Here is a 14,558-nt window from a genome sequence, read left to right on the forward strand (position 1 = left end):
TTGTTGAATTTCCAGTGGAGTAAAAAGTTGAGCTCTGTCCTCCACACAGCTTCCCCAGCAGTCGGTAGTTGATGGAAGGGCCATCGTAGACAGAGATGACATCATACCAACAGTTGAAGTCACCTTCAAGACTATGGTCGAAGACAGGAAAGATGAATGGAATACCATGATGGTGACTACTTTAGACCTTCCCCATAGGCTATTAATTGATACATTACCTACTGTATGATAACTACTTGTTGCACTAACACTCACACTTGGCTCATCTTACAAACACTAACTATATTTGCCTCTTACAAACACTGACTCTATTAGTCTCATCTTACAAACACTGACTATATTTGTCTCTTACAAACACTGACTCTATTAGTCTCATCTTACAAACACTAACTATATTTGTCTCTTACAAACACTGACTCTATTAGTCTCATCTTACAAACACTAACTATATTTGTCTACTTACAAGCACGGACTATATTTGTCTCTTACAAACAATGACTATATGGTTTAATACATCATTCCCAGCACAATGATTAACTTGACCATGCTTAAATATATATCTAATGTCTGATTTGTTATTGTTACCCATCTACCAATCACTGCCCATCTTTAGGAGGCTTTAAGACACCCCCTGGTCTTTGTAGTTGAATCTGTACTTGAAATTCAATACTTGACTGAAGGACCTGTGTGTGTGTGTGTGTGTGTGTGTGTGTGTGTGTGTGTGTGTGTGTGTGTGTGTGTGTGTGTGTGTGTGTGTGTGTGTGTGTGTGTGTGTGTGTGTGTGTGTGTGTGTGTGTGGGGGACAGAGGAAGGGGTAGTCGTTCAAAAATGTAGTGAGTCCATGTAACTTATTATGTGATTTGTTAAGCCAAATTTGACTTCTGAACTCTTTTAGGCTTGCCTAAACAAATACTTGATGAATACTTATGCAACGACTATATTTTAGTTATTTAATTTTTATGAATTTGTAAACATTTGTAAAATGTTCTTTTCACGTTGACATTATGGAGTATTTTGAGTAGACCAATTTAAGTCTATTTCAATCCCACTTTGTAACACAACAAAATGTGAAACAAGTTCAAGGGTGTAGATTTTCTATCAACACTGTATTTGCACTGACCATAAGTGTGCAGAGGTTTCCTTATCAGCTATTTTGGGTGTAACCTAATGACATTTCTATTTCCCACAGAACCTTGACCAGATACAGATTATTCCATATCAGATATTCCAACAGGTGTTCCAAACTCTGCATTTTGACAGTGTTTCCTAGCTGTGTCTATTGTATGTTGCTCTGTTAAGCAACAATTTTGATGATCTAACCCATGTGTTTATTCACCTTTATCATTAAAACAAATTACTTTATCAAAGTTCCAATTAAATAATATTGTCGTCATTGTGCCAGTTAGCACTGTCAGTCAGTTACTGTGTTGTTTAATATATCATTCACAGCAAAATTATTAACTTGACCATGCTTCCTATAAGAGTCTAATCCTGTCTAAGACTTTGGACTTACTGCTATTAGCCCATACAAACGCATTGAATAACAGATTCACTACATGGAACAACAGATAGACCACAAAAAATAATCCAAGGAAGTTTGTTCTGAGGTGTCTGTCCTATATCTGAAAGATACAATATAAGAAAGATCAGGAAACAGTCCTCTCTAAGCCGGGGGGGTTCTACTAACCTATATGGAATTGCTTTAAGAAGGTCATACCAAGGATCATTTTGCTATTTGTTTTTAAATTTGAAGACCCCTTGAAGTATCAAAAACATATAAACTCAGCAAAAAAAAATTATGTCACTTTTTCAGGACCCTGTCTTTCAAATATAATTCGGAAAAATCCAAATAACTTCACAGTTCTTCAATGTAAAGGGTTTAAACACTGTTTCCCATGCTTGTTCAATGAACCATAAACAATGAATGAACATGCACCTGTGGAACGGTCGTTAAGACACTAACAGCTACAGACGGTAGGCAATTAAGGTCACAGTTATGAAAACTTAGGACACTGAAGAGGCCTTTCTACTGACTCTGAAAAATACCAGTGAAAGATGCCCAGGGTCCCTGCTCATCTGCGTGAAAGTGCCTTAGGCATGCTGCAAGGAGGCATGAGGACTGCAGATGTGGCCAGGGCAATAAATTGCAATGTCCGTACTGTGAGACACCTAAGACAGCGCTACAAGAAGACAGGACGGACAGCTGATCATCCTCGCAGTTGCAGACCATGTGTAAAAACACTCCATCCCTAACTATAACATTTTCCGCCAAGATAGAACTGCCAAATGGGGCGGTGTTGCAATCTTCTGCAAAGATAGCCTGCAGAGTTCTGTATTACTATCCAAGTCTGTACCCAAACAGTTCAAGCTTCTACTTCTAAAAATACTTCTAAAAGTCTCACTGTTGCCGCTTGCTATAGACCACCCTCTGCCCCCAGCTGTGCCCTCGACGCCATATGTGAATTGAATGCCCCCCATCTATCTTCTGAGCTCGTGCTACTAGGTGACCTAAACTGGGACATGCTTAACACCCCGGCCATCCTACAATCTAAGCTTGATGCCCTCAATCTCACACAAATTATCAATGAACCTACCAGGTACAACCCCAAATCCGTAAACACTGGCACCCTCATAGATATCATCCTAACTAACTCGCCCACCAAATACACATCTGCTGTTTTCAATCAAGATAACAGCGATCATTGCCTCATTGCCTGCATCCGTAATTGGTCTGCGACCAAACGACCACCCCTCATCACTGTCAAACGCTCCCTAAAACACTTCTGCGAGCAGGCCTTTCTAATCGACCTGGCCGGGGTATCCTGGAATGACATTGACCTCATCCCGTCAGTAGATGATACCTCGTTATTCTTTAAAAGTGCCTTCCTCACCATCTTAAATAAGCATACCCCATTCCAAAAATATACAACTAGGAATAGATATAATCCTTGGTTCACTCCAGACCTGTCTGCCCTTGACCAGCACAAAAACATCCTGTGGCGTTCTGCATTAGCATCGAATAGCCCCCGTGATATGCAACTTTTTAGGGAAGTTAGGAACAAATATACACAGGCAGTTAGGAAAGCTAAGGCTAGCTTTTTCAAACAGAAATTTGCATCCTGTAGTACAAACTCAAAAAACTTCTGGAACACCGTAAAGTCCTTGGAGAATAAGAGCACATCCTCCCAGCTGCCCACTGCTCTGAGGCTAGGAAACATTGTTACCACCGATAAATCCACTATAATTGAGAATTTCAATAAGCATTTCTCTATGGCTGGCCATGCTTTCCACCTGGCTACCCCTACCCCGGTCAACTGCCCGGCACCCTCCACAGCAACCCGCCAAAGTCCCCACCATTTCTCCTTCACTCAAATCCAGATAGCGGATGTTCTGAAAGAGCTGCAAAATCTGGACCCCTACATATCAGCCGGGCTAGACAATCTGGACCCTCTCTTTTTAAAATTATCTGCCGAAATTGTTGCAACCCCTATTACTAGCCTGTTCAACCTCTCTTTCGTATCGTCTGAGATTCGGAAGCTCGGAAAGCAGTCATCCCCCTCTTCAAAGCGGGTGACACTCTAGACCCAAACTGCTACAGACCTATATCTATCCTTCCCTGTCTTTCTAAGGTCTTCGAAAGCCAAGTTAACAAACAGATTACCGACCATTTCGAACCGTACCTTCTCCGCTATGCAATCTCGTTTCAGAGCTGGTCATGGGTGCACCTCAGCTACGCTCAAGGTCCTAAATGACATCATAACCGCCATCGACCTGGCCAAGGCTTTCGACTCTGTCAATCATCACATTCTTATTGGCAGTCTCGACAGCCTTGGTTTCTCAAATGATTGCCTCACCTGGTTTACCAACTACTACTCTAATAGAGTCCAGTGTGCCAAATTGGAGGGCCTGTTGTCCGGACCTCTGGCAGTCTCTATGGGGGTGCCACAGGGTTCAATTCTCGGGCCGATTCTCTTCTCTGTATACATCAATGATGTCGCTCTTGCTGCTGGTGATTCTCTGATCCACCTCTACGCAGATGACACCATTCTGTATACTTCTGGCCCTTCTTTGGACACTGTGTTAACTAACCTCCAGACGAGCTTCAATGCCATACAACTCTCCTTCCGTGGCCTCCATCTGCTCTTAAATGCAAGTAAAACTAAATGCATGCTATTCAATCGATCACTGCCCACACCTGCCAGCCCGTCCAGCATCACTACTCTGGACGACTCTGACTTAGAATATGTGGACAACTACAAATACCTAGGTGTCAGGTTAGACTGTAAACTCTCCTTCCAGACTCACATTAAGCATCTCCAATCCAAAATTAAATCTAGAATCGGCTTTCTATATCGCAACAAAGCATCCTTCACTCATGCTGCCAAACATACCCTCGTAAAACTGACCATCCAACCGATCCTCGACTTTGGCGATGTCATCTATAAAATAGCCTCCAACACTCTACTCAACAAATTGGATGCAGTCTATCACAGTGCCATCCATTTTGTCACCAAAGCCCCATACACTACCCACCACTGCGACCTGTACGCTCTCGTTGGTTGGCCCTCGCTTCATACTCGTCGCCAAACCCACTGGCTACAGGTTATCTACAAGTCTCTGCTAGGTAAAGCCCCGCCTTATCTCAACTCACTGGTCACCATAGCAGCACCCACTCGTAGCACGCGCTCCAGCAGGTATATCTCACTGGTCACCCCCAAAGCCAATTCCTACTTTGGTCGCCTTTCCTTCCTGTCTCTGCTGCCAATGACTGGAACGAACTGCAAAAATCACTGAAGCTGGAGACTCATATCTCCCTCACTAGCTTTAAGCTCCATCTGTCAGAGCAGCTCACAGATCACTGCACCTGTACATAGCCCATCTGTAAACAGCCCATCTATCTACCTTATCCCCATACTGTATTTATTTATTTATCTTGCTCCTTTGCACCCCAGTATCTCTACTTGCACATTCATCTTCTGCACATCTTCCATTCCAGTGTATAATTGCTATATTGTAATTACTTTGCCACCATGGCCTATTTATTGCCTTCACTCCCTTATCTTACCTCATTTGCACTCACTGTATATAGACTTTTTGTTTTCTTTTTTTCTACTGTATTATTGACTGTATGTTTTGTTTATTCCATGTGTAACTCTGTGTTGTTGTATGTGTTGAATTGCTATGCTTTATCTTGGCCAGGTCGCAGTTGCAAATGAGAACTTGTTCTCAACTAGCCTACCTGATTAAATAAAGATGAAATAAAAAAATAATTAAAAAAACCTGCACAGGATCGGTACATCCGAACATCACACCTGCGGGACAGGTACAGGATGGCAACAACAACTGCCCGAGTTACACCAGGAATATACAATCCCTCCATCAGTACTCAGACTGTCCACAATAGGCTGAGGGAGGCAGGACTGAGGGCTTGTAGGCCTGTTGTAAGGCAGGTCCTCACCAGACATCACCGGCAACAACGTCGCCTATGGGCACAAACCCACCGTCGCTGGACCAGACAAGACTGGCAAAAAGTGCTCTTCACTGACGAGTCGCGGTTTTGTCTCACCAGGGGTGATGGTCAGATTTGCGTTTATCGTCGAAGGAATGAGCGTTACACCTAGCCCTGTACTCTGGAGCTGGATTGATTTGGAGGTGGAGGGTCCATCATGGTCTGGGGCGGTGTGTCACAGCATCATCGGATGAGCTTGTTGTCATTGCAGGCAATCTCAACGCTGTGCATTACAGGGAAGACATCCTCATCCCTCATGTGGTACCCTTCCTGCTGGCACGTCCTGACATGACCCTCCAGCATGACAATGCCACCAGCCATATACTGCTCGTTCTGTGCATGATTTCCTGCAAGACAGGAATGTCAGTGTTCTGCCATGGCCAGCGAAGAGCCCAGATCTCAATCCCATTGAGCAAGTCTGGGACCTGTTGGATCAGGGGGTGAGGGCTAGGGCCATTCCCCCCTAACCCTTAGCATCTTAAGATGAATGCACTAACTGTAAGACGCTCTGCTAAATGACTGAAATGTAAAATGTCACAATCACTGATCTGTCCCATTAGATTAAGTAAACAAACATTGGTGGATACATTGCTCACTGGTCAGTAATTATTGCTCAGTGGTAAGTAATTATAATTTAAGAGTAATTTAAGAGTATTTACACAGATTGAAGTGTATGCATAAACATTTAAGGATCCTACTTACCTGATATAGCGGAATTCCAGCTGAAAGATTTGCCTCTCCCCCCATGCGAATGTACCAAGCACAATTTGTACAGTTAGGGAAGGTACTTGCTGGGGTGGATGGGGCTGGTTAGCTGTTCCTTTAGTCCAAACAGGTATTCTCCACATGGAGCCGCAGTGCCTGAGAAAAATAATAAAGACAACATATTTATTAAGAATGATCAGCAAAATTCAGTTACTGACTGGCACAATGACAACACTATAACTTAATTGGAACGTTGATAAAGTAATGTGTTTTAATGAAAAAGGTGATTAAACACATGGCTTAGTTAATCAAAATTGTTGATAGACAGTGCAACATACAACAGACACTGCTCAGAAATACTGTCAAAATGCATACTTTGGACACCTATTGCAATATCTGATATGGGATAATCTGTAGCTGGCCAAGGTTCTGTGAGAAATAGAAATGTTATTAGGCTACACCCAAAATAGCTGATGAAACAACGTATCTAAACATCCATGCGTAAAGACCAACCCTGTCCAGTCCTGTTTGGATAAATGTGTTGCGCTATTCGGAGATACAATTTAAAGCCTATTCTGTAAATTAACCTATTTCTGTTTTTAGTGTATGAATTAGGGCCTAAGTGTCATTTTTATTTATACTGTGCATTCATTGTAATTGGTACACACATTCAGATACTCAGCTTGTTCGTGTGGTGAATTTCTTAGCAACGGGAGGGATTCTCTGAATATTTATTTGTACGGCTGTTAGATAGGTCGAGGTTAAGGTTTTGGGGACAGTAGCCTATTACGCCAAGTCTTAAATCGTTGCATAACAAAATCTGGCTGTAATGATGGAGAGTGTAACATTTACATTTACGTCATTTAGCAGACGCTCTTATCTAGAGCGACTTACAAATTGGTGCATTCACCTTATGATATCCAGTGGAACAACCACTTTACAATAGTACATCTATATCTTTTTGGGGGGGGGTTAGAAGGATTACTTAATCCTATCCCAGGTATTCCTTAAAGAGGTGGGGTTTCAGGTGTCTCCGGAAGGTGGTGATTGACTCCGCTGTCCTGGCGTCGTGAGGGAGCTTGTTCCACCATTGGGGTGCCAGAGCAGCGAACAGTTTTGACTGGGCTGAGCGGGAACTGTGCTTCCGCAGAGGTAGGGAGGCGAGCAGGCCAGAGGTGGATGAACGCAGTGCCCTTCTTTGGGTGTAGGGACTGATCAGAGCCTGAAGGTACGGAGGTGCCATTCACCTCACAGCTCCGTAGGCAAGCACCATGGTCTTGTAGCAGATGCGAGCTTCAACTGGAAGCCAGTGGAGTGTGCGGAGGAGCGGGGTGACGTGAGAGAACTTGGGAAGGTTGAACACCAGACGGGCTGCGGCGTTCTGGATGAGTTGTAGGGGTTTGATGGCACAGGCAGGGAGCCCCGCCAACAGCGAGTTGCAGTAATCCAGACGGGAGATGACAAGTGCCTGGATTAGGACCTGCGCCGCTTCCTGTGTGAGGCAGGGTCGTACTCTGCGAATGTTGTAGAGCATGAACCTACAGGATCGGGTCACCGCCTTGATGTTAGCAGAGAACGACAGGGTGTTGTCCAGGGTCACGCCAAGGCTCTTAGCACTCTGGGAGGAGGACACAATGGAGTTGTCAACCGTGATGGCGAGATCATGGAACGGGCAGTCCTTACCCGGGAGGAAGAGCAGCTCCATCTTGCCGAGGTTCAGCTTGAGGTAGTGATCCGTCATCCACACTGATATGTCTGCCAGACATGCAGAGATGCGATTTGCCACCTGGTTATCAGAAGGGGGAAAGGAGAAGATTAATTGTGTGTCGTCTGCGTAGCAATGATAGGAGAGACCATGTGAGGATATGACAGAGCCAAGTGACTTGGTGTATAGCGAGAATAGGAGAGGACCTAGAACTGAGCCCTGGGGGACACCAGTGGTGAGAGCACGTGGTGCGGAGACGGATTCTCGCCATGCCACCTGGTAGGAGAGACCTGTCAGGTAGGACGCAATCCAAGAGTGAGCCGCGCCGGAGATGCCCAACTCGGAGAGGGTGGAGAGGAGGATCTGATGGTTCACAGTATCAAAGGCAGCAGATAGGTCTAGAAGGATGAGAGCAGAGGAGAGAGAGTTAGCTTTAGCAGTGCGGAGAGCCTCCGTGACACAGAGAAGAGCAGTCTCAGTTGAATGACCAGTCTTGAAACCTGACTGATTTGGATCAAGAAGGTAATTCTGAGAGAGATTGCAAGAGAGCTGGCCAAGGACAGCACACTCAAGTGTTTTGGAGAGGAAAGAAAGAAGGGATACTGGTCTGTAGTTGTTGACATCGGAGGGATCGAGTGTAGGTTTTTTGAGAAGGGGTGCAACTCTCGCTCTCTTGAAGACGGAAGGGACGTAGCCAGCAGTCAAGGATGAGTTGATGAGCGAGGTGAGGTAAGGGAGAAGGTCTCCGGAAATGGTCTGGAGAAGAGAGGAGGGATAGGGTCAAGCGGGCAGGTTGTTGGGCGGCCGGCCGTCACAAGTCGCAAGATTTCATCTGGAGAGAGAGGGGAGAAAGAGGTCAAAGCATAGGGTAGGGCAATGTGAGCAGGACCAGCTGTGTCGTTTGACTTAGCAAACGAGGATCGGATGTCGTCAACCTTCTTTTGAAAATGGTTGACAAAGTCATCCGCAGAGAGAGAGAAGGGGGGAGGGGGAGGAGGATTCAGGAGGGAGGAGAAGGTGGCAAAGAGATTCCTAGGGTTAGAGGCAGATGCTTGGAATTTAGAGTGGTAGAAACTGGCTTTAGCAGCAGAAACAGAGGAAGAAAATGTGGAGAGGAGGGAGTGAAAAGATGCCAGGTCCGCAGGGAGGCTAGTTTTCCTCCATTTCCGCTCGGCTGCCCGGAGCCCTGTTCTGTGAGCTCGCAATGAGTCGTCAAGCCACGGAGCAGGAGGGGAGGACCGAGACAGACGGGAGGATAGGGGACATAGAGAGTCAAAGGATGCAGAAAGGGAGGAGAGGAGGGTTGAGGAGGCAGAATCAAGAGATTGGTTGGAGAAAGGTTGAGCAGAGGAAAGAGATGATAGGATGGAAGAGGAGAGAGTAGCAGGAGAGAGAGAGCGAAGGTTGCGACGGCGCAATACCATCTGAGTAGGGGCAGAGTGAGTAGTGTTGGAGGAGAGCGAGAGGGAAAAGGATACAAGGTAGTGGTCGGAGACTTGGAGGGGAGTTGCAGTGAGATTGGTAGAAGAACAGCATCTAGTAAAGATGAGGTCAAGCGTATTGCCTGCCTTGTGAGTAGGGGGGGACGGTGAAAGGGTGAGGCCAAAAGAGGAGAGGAGTGGAAAGGAGGCAGAGAGAAATGAGTTAAAGGTAGACGCAGGGAGGTTAAAGTCACCCAGAATTGTGAGGGGTGAGCCATCCTCAGGAAAGGAACTTATCAAGGCATCAAGCTCATTGATGAACTCTCCAAGGGAACCTGGAGAGCGATAAATGATAAGGATGTTAAGCTTGAATGGGCTAGTGATTGTGACAGCATGGAATTCAAAGGAGGAGATAGACAGATTGGTCAGGGGAGAAAGAGAGAATGTCCACTTGGGAGAGATGAGGATTCCAGTCACGCCACCCCGCTGACCAGATGCTCTCGGGGTATGCGAGAACACGTGGTCAGACGAGGAGAGAGCAGTAGGAGTAGCAGTGTCCATCAGCGCTAAGAAGTCGAGGGACTGGAGGGTAGCATAGGCTGAGATGAACTCTGCCTTGTTGGCCGCAGACCGGCAGTTCCAGAGGCTGCCGGAGACCTGGAACTCCACATGGGTCGTGCGCGCTGGGACCACCTGGTTAGAGTGGCAGCGGCCATGCGGTGTGAAGCGTTTGTGTGGCCTGTGCAGAGGAGAGAACAGGGATAGACAGACACATAGTTGACAGGCTACAGGAGAGACTACGCTAATGCAAAGGAGATTGGAAAGAAAATTAACTAAACAACTGGGGAAGCGAGAGAGCAGGGCCTCCCTCACTAACCATTCGCTGAAACACTCAAATATAACTATTCCAACTTCCACTTAGAAATTATAATTGATGTAAACTACAGTGGTTCAATGTTTCCAGGAATAGGCTCAAACTTAGTTTATTCAGCTAGATAACTTGGTACAGTATTCTTCTGTGAAACCCACCCAGTGCACCGTGTCTTATGACGCCGTAGCTAACTAGCATGCTAGCATCCAATAACACACGGTTAGCACCAATACTTGGTTACAACAAACTACCAATGGATCATTCGTGTCCGTGTCTAGTTCCTTTCATAACGCAGAAGTAATTAAACGTTGGCTAGCTAACACAAAGTCAGTCCTGCTAGCTACACAAGTGGACTACACAACTCGAAAGCTTACGTTGCAAAACTCTTATTGACTAAAAATGATACAGTACTGCTAGCTGGTAGCTGGTAGAGTTGGCTAGCTAGCAGTGGCTGTGTTTACCTTTATCTTTGATACAAAGACAACTATGTAGCTAGCTAACGTTACACTAATCAAATCGTTCCGTTGTAATGTATTTAGTTTCTACAGTACCGCTAGTTGGTAAAGTTGGCTAGCTAGCAGTGGCTGTGGTGTTACCGCGGGACCTCCCGTTAACAACTTGTGTCTTAACGGGAGACCAAGGTAGGTTGGATTAACTTGCATACAGGGAGGGATAAGGGAATCTGGTCACAATAAGGACACAGTGGGAAGATAAGACACACGTTTTATTACCATGTGTAGACTAGGGGTCTTCACGGGTCCACCAGAACCCGATTACCCCAGGCAGACCCAAATTTGATTTTCATTGGTTGCGGGTATGTGTAATTATAATTATAAACCGGGTGGTTTGAGCCCTGAATGCTGATTGGCTGAAAGCCGTGGTATATCAGACTGTACGTATACCATGGGTATGACAAAGAAAAATTACTTTTTACTGTTCTAATTATGTTGGTAACCAGTTTCTAATAACAATAAGGCACCTCATGGATTTCTGGTATATGGCCAATATACCAGGGCTAAGGGCTGTATCCATGCTTAAATATACTGTAGACCCGAACACTTCTGCTACAGTAGAGAGTGAGAGAAAATGGTCTCATTTATGCTGCTGCTCAGGCTTTCCACGAGAGTGGCACATGTTGCTTGTTGTGGTTGTTGGCCAGGCCAATCACAAGTCATTAAAGCGGCACTGGCCTCTGGCTCTGTGTGTGCTGTGGCGAGCAAGTTAGCTAGGAGATCAATGGAAGATGGAATTAAAATTACTGAGTTAAAATACAAATTTGAAGGATATACTACAATGACCATGAGCCAACAGGTAGGCTGCTACTTAATACTTTGAATGGAGTTGTTGTTGTAATTGTGTAGGACAGGGGAAAGCGCAGCCTATGTAGCCTTAATTAGCCAACTCAGCTAGCTAGGAGTCAATATAAAAAATAAAAACAATTTCTCTTACCTCCTTGCTTCCCTAAATGAAAAAAATATATATAAACCTTATTGCCATTTACAGAATGGGGGGGCCTTAGAGCAGCCAATGATGAGCTTCAGCGTAGTCACATGACACGGACCTCCTCCTTTTCCCATGCACATAGCTAGCTAAGAGCTAGCTATTCAAATGTTCCACAAATTGTTCTCATAAAACAATCATTTTTTTTTCTATATAAAAGGGAAACTCAATCTCGGGTTAGTTAAGAGTTGATATTCAACTTTAAATCACATTTCATGGATGGACCTGGAAGTCATATGCAAGAGAGAGTGAAATCATAATTTTCTGTAATTTTCAAGTAATATTGGCATGAGAAAGATGATTGAAACAATTTTTTTGTAAAGATAATATACGGCCAAACAATTTTATTTATATATGCATGGACAATTATGTTTAATATTTATGATATTTATTATATTCATCATGTAAAAATAACATGTCTGACATTAATTATATAAAAAAAACATAACATAATTTCATGAAGTGTGAAAGAATAAAACAATACAATTATAATTCAAACACCGAATTTCTATTAGAAAACCCATTTTTTATGACACTCGTTGCAGAGTATTACTGTTGTTGCATAGTGTTTCCATATGGCATCATACCATAAAATAACACTTAAATAATATTTTTCTACATATTTTTATTTGAGGCCATTTGAAGTGAGAACAAATAATTATGCATTTTTTGCATGGTTCTATCATAATGTGTGCAGTAAAGGGTGATTTGACTAAACATCCATCACTTCCATTGACTGTTCGCTAACGTGGCTAAAGTTAGCTGAAGATTGTTGTGGCTGTTTTTAAGTTACTGTAGTTTCACAAAATATTTCTGATGACTGCAAAACTTATGGGTATCTTACTGAGAAAATAATCATTCTCCACTGCGAGCATAATTTGGGACTCAGCCTCACCTGGGATTTGAACTGCCAATCTCTTTGTTGTAAGCAACCTGGCCTTCCTGCTATGGCGTCAGATCAGTGGGCATGACAGAGATTGGCCACACTAAGTTACTTTGAATTTGAGTATAACTTGATTTATACAGTAGGGTCGGTCCGTATGAATTCAATCACTTTTTGACTCCACTCCTTTGGATTTGAACAACATTTTGTAGAAACATTCAGGAGGTGCTCAAAGTCAACCAATGTTTCATACCCAACCCTACCATGAGACATCCATCTCTTCATCACTGAAAAAGATAAACAGTTGAGTTTGATATCATTTGGAAGCTTACTAACAAGGTCTTGATAAAATTGGTTTTTAATTTAATTGATTTTCACATAATTTGTTGCTAACCCCTGTCGAATGTCAACTTGAATGGGAATGTACACTGAGTGTATAAAACATTAGGAACACCTTCCAAATATTGAGTTGCAACCCCTTTTGCCCTCAGAACAGCCTCAATTCGAAAAAATCTATTCACAGATGGATAAACTGGTGCCATGAAGAGATGCACCTGATTGGCAATGAGGTTCAGATATCCTCTGGCATTCAAACGTTGCTCCACTTTTATCAAGGGGCCCAATTGTGTACCATGAAAACACAACCCACACCACCACACCACTAGAACCAGCCTGCGATGTTGAAACACAGCATGATGGATGCATGTACTCATGTGTTTTTCTCCATACCCTAGTCCTCCACTCAGCATGATACGACAAGAACAGGGATTCATCAAACCTGGCAATGTGCAGTGATGCTCCCCACCCAACCTGACAGAGCTTGAGAGGATCTGTAGAGAAGAGTTGGAGAAACTCCCCAAATAAATGCGTGCCAAGCTTGTAGCGTGTCATGTCTTTAGTATCCTTAATGTGATGACATGTTATTTTATCAAATCAATTACCTAATGTTTAATTGATTACGTGATTGAATTATTAACCTGGGGCACCTCGGAGAAGTTTATTTAAGGAGGTCCGTCTTCCGAATTAACTCTTAGAGACCTAAAGAGCTCTTACATTTCAGTCATCAATCAGTCATGAATTATTCTTTACCTTCTATCAGTCTCATCTGAGTGGTCTAAAATTCTTGGTTATCTGCACAAACCCTAGTTTCCATAATGAATCAGCAATTTACAAAATTGGCTTAATTATTTATTTCCTAACTAAATAAATAATCACACAGAAATACTGTACATAACAAACAAACAGTAGATATTGGTTACTAACAATAATAGAAAAGTCCCTAGAGGGCTAAGCCGATATGATGGCTTGGTAGACAAAGGGAAGGGGGTGTGGACTGAGAAAGAGCAGGAAAGATAAAATAGATTCACTACACATAGTCTATAATTATATAAATTGAAATGCTAACCCTTTGCACATGAACGACCACTCATTAGAGAATAATTACAATTGATATATTTACGCCCGTATGTCGTGGTTGTATTCTCTGTTGGAATCCTCGATCGTCCTGTAGGGTTCATCAGAGTCTCTGGTTAACTTTACCAGAAGTCACAATGTCTTTTGTGGTTATAGGTTAGAATGGATACTTCAGAGTACCATTCAGAAATGTTGTCATAGGATAGATGCTTCGGGGGGTTGTCTGTATTCTTGCTCTAGACTTATGTAATTTCTAGCTGCAGACTAGTAATTACACATCTAAGATTTGCTCTTATTCTGTAGTGATCAATAGTCTCAGAGTTTAACCATTTGCAACCTTAGCTTACACCGGGGTTTGCATGGTCGAGACGTCTGGCTTACCGTGGGTCTCTTTGGCATGAAATGTACATTTCGTCATGGGTGGTTTTATACCTTTCATTAGAAAAGGGCGGTTCCATGATGCCGATGTAATGTCTATGCTCACGTGGGCGTGGCCACTGACTAGTTCATCTTTATATGAAAATCCATACTCTCATTTAGAAGGTTAACAT

This window comes from Salmo salar, chromosome ssa18 (assembly GCF_905237065.1).
Source record: "Salmo salar chromosome ssa18, Ssal_v3.1, whole genome shotgun sequence".
Classification (NCBI taxonomy): domain Eukaryota; kingdom Metazoa; phylum Chordata; class Actinopteri; order Salmoniformes; family Salmonidae; genus Salmo; species Salmo salar.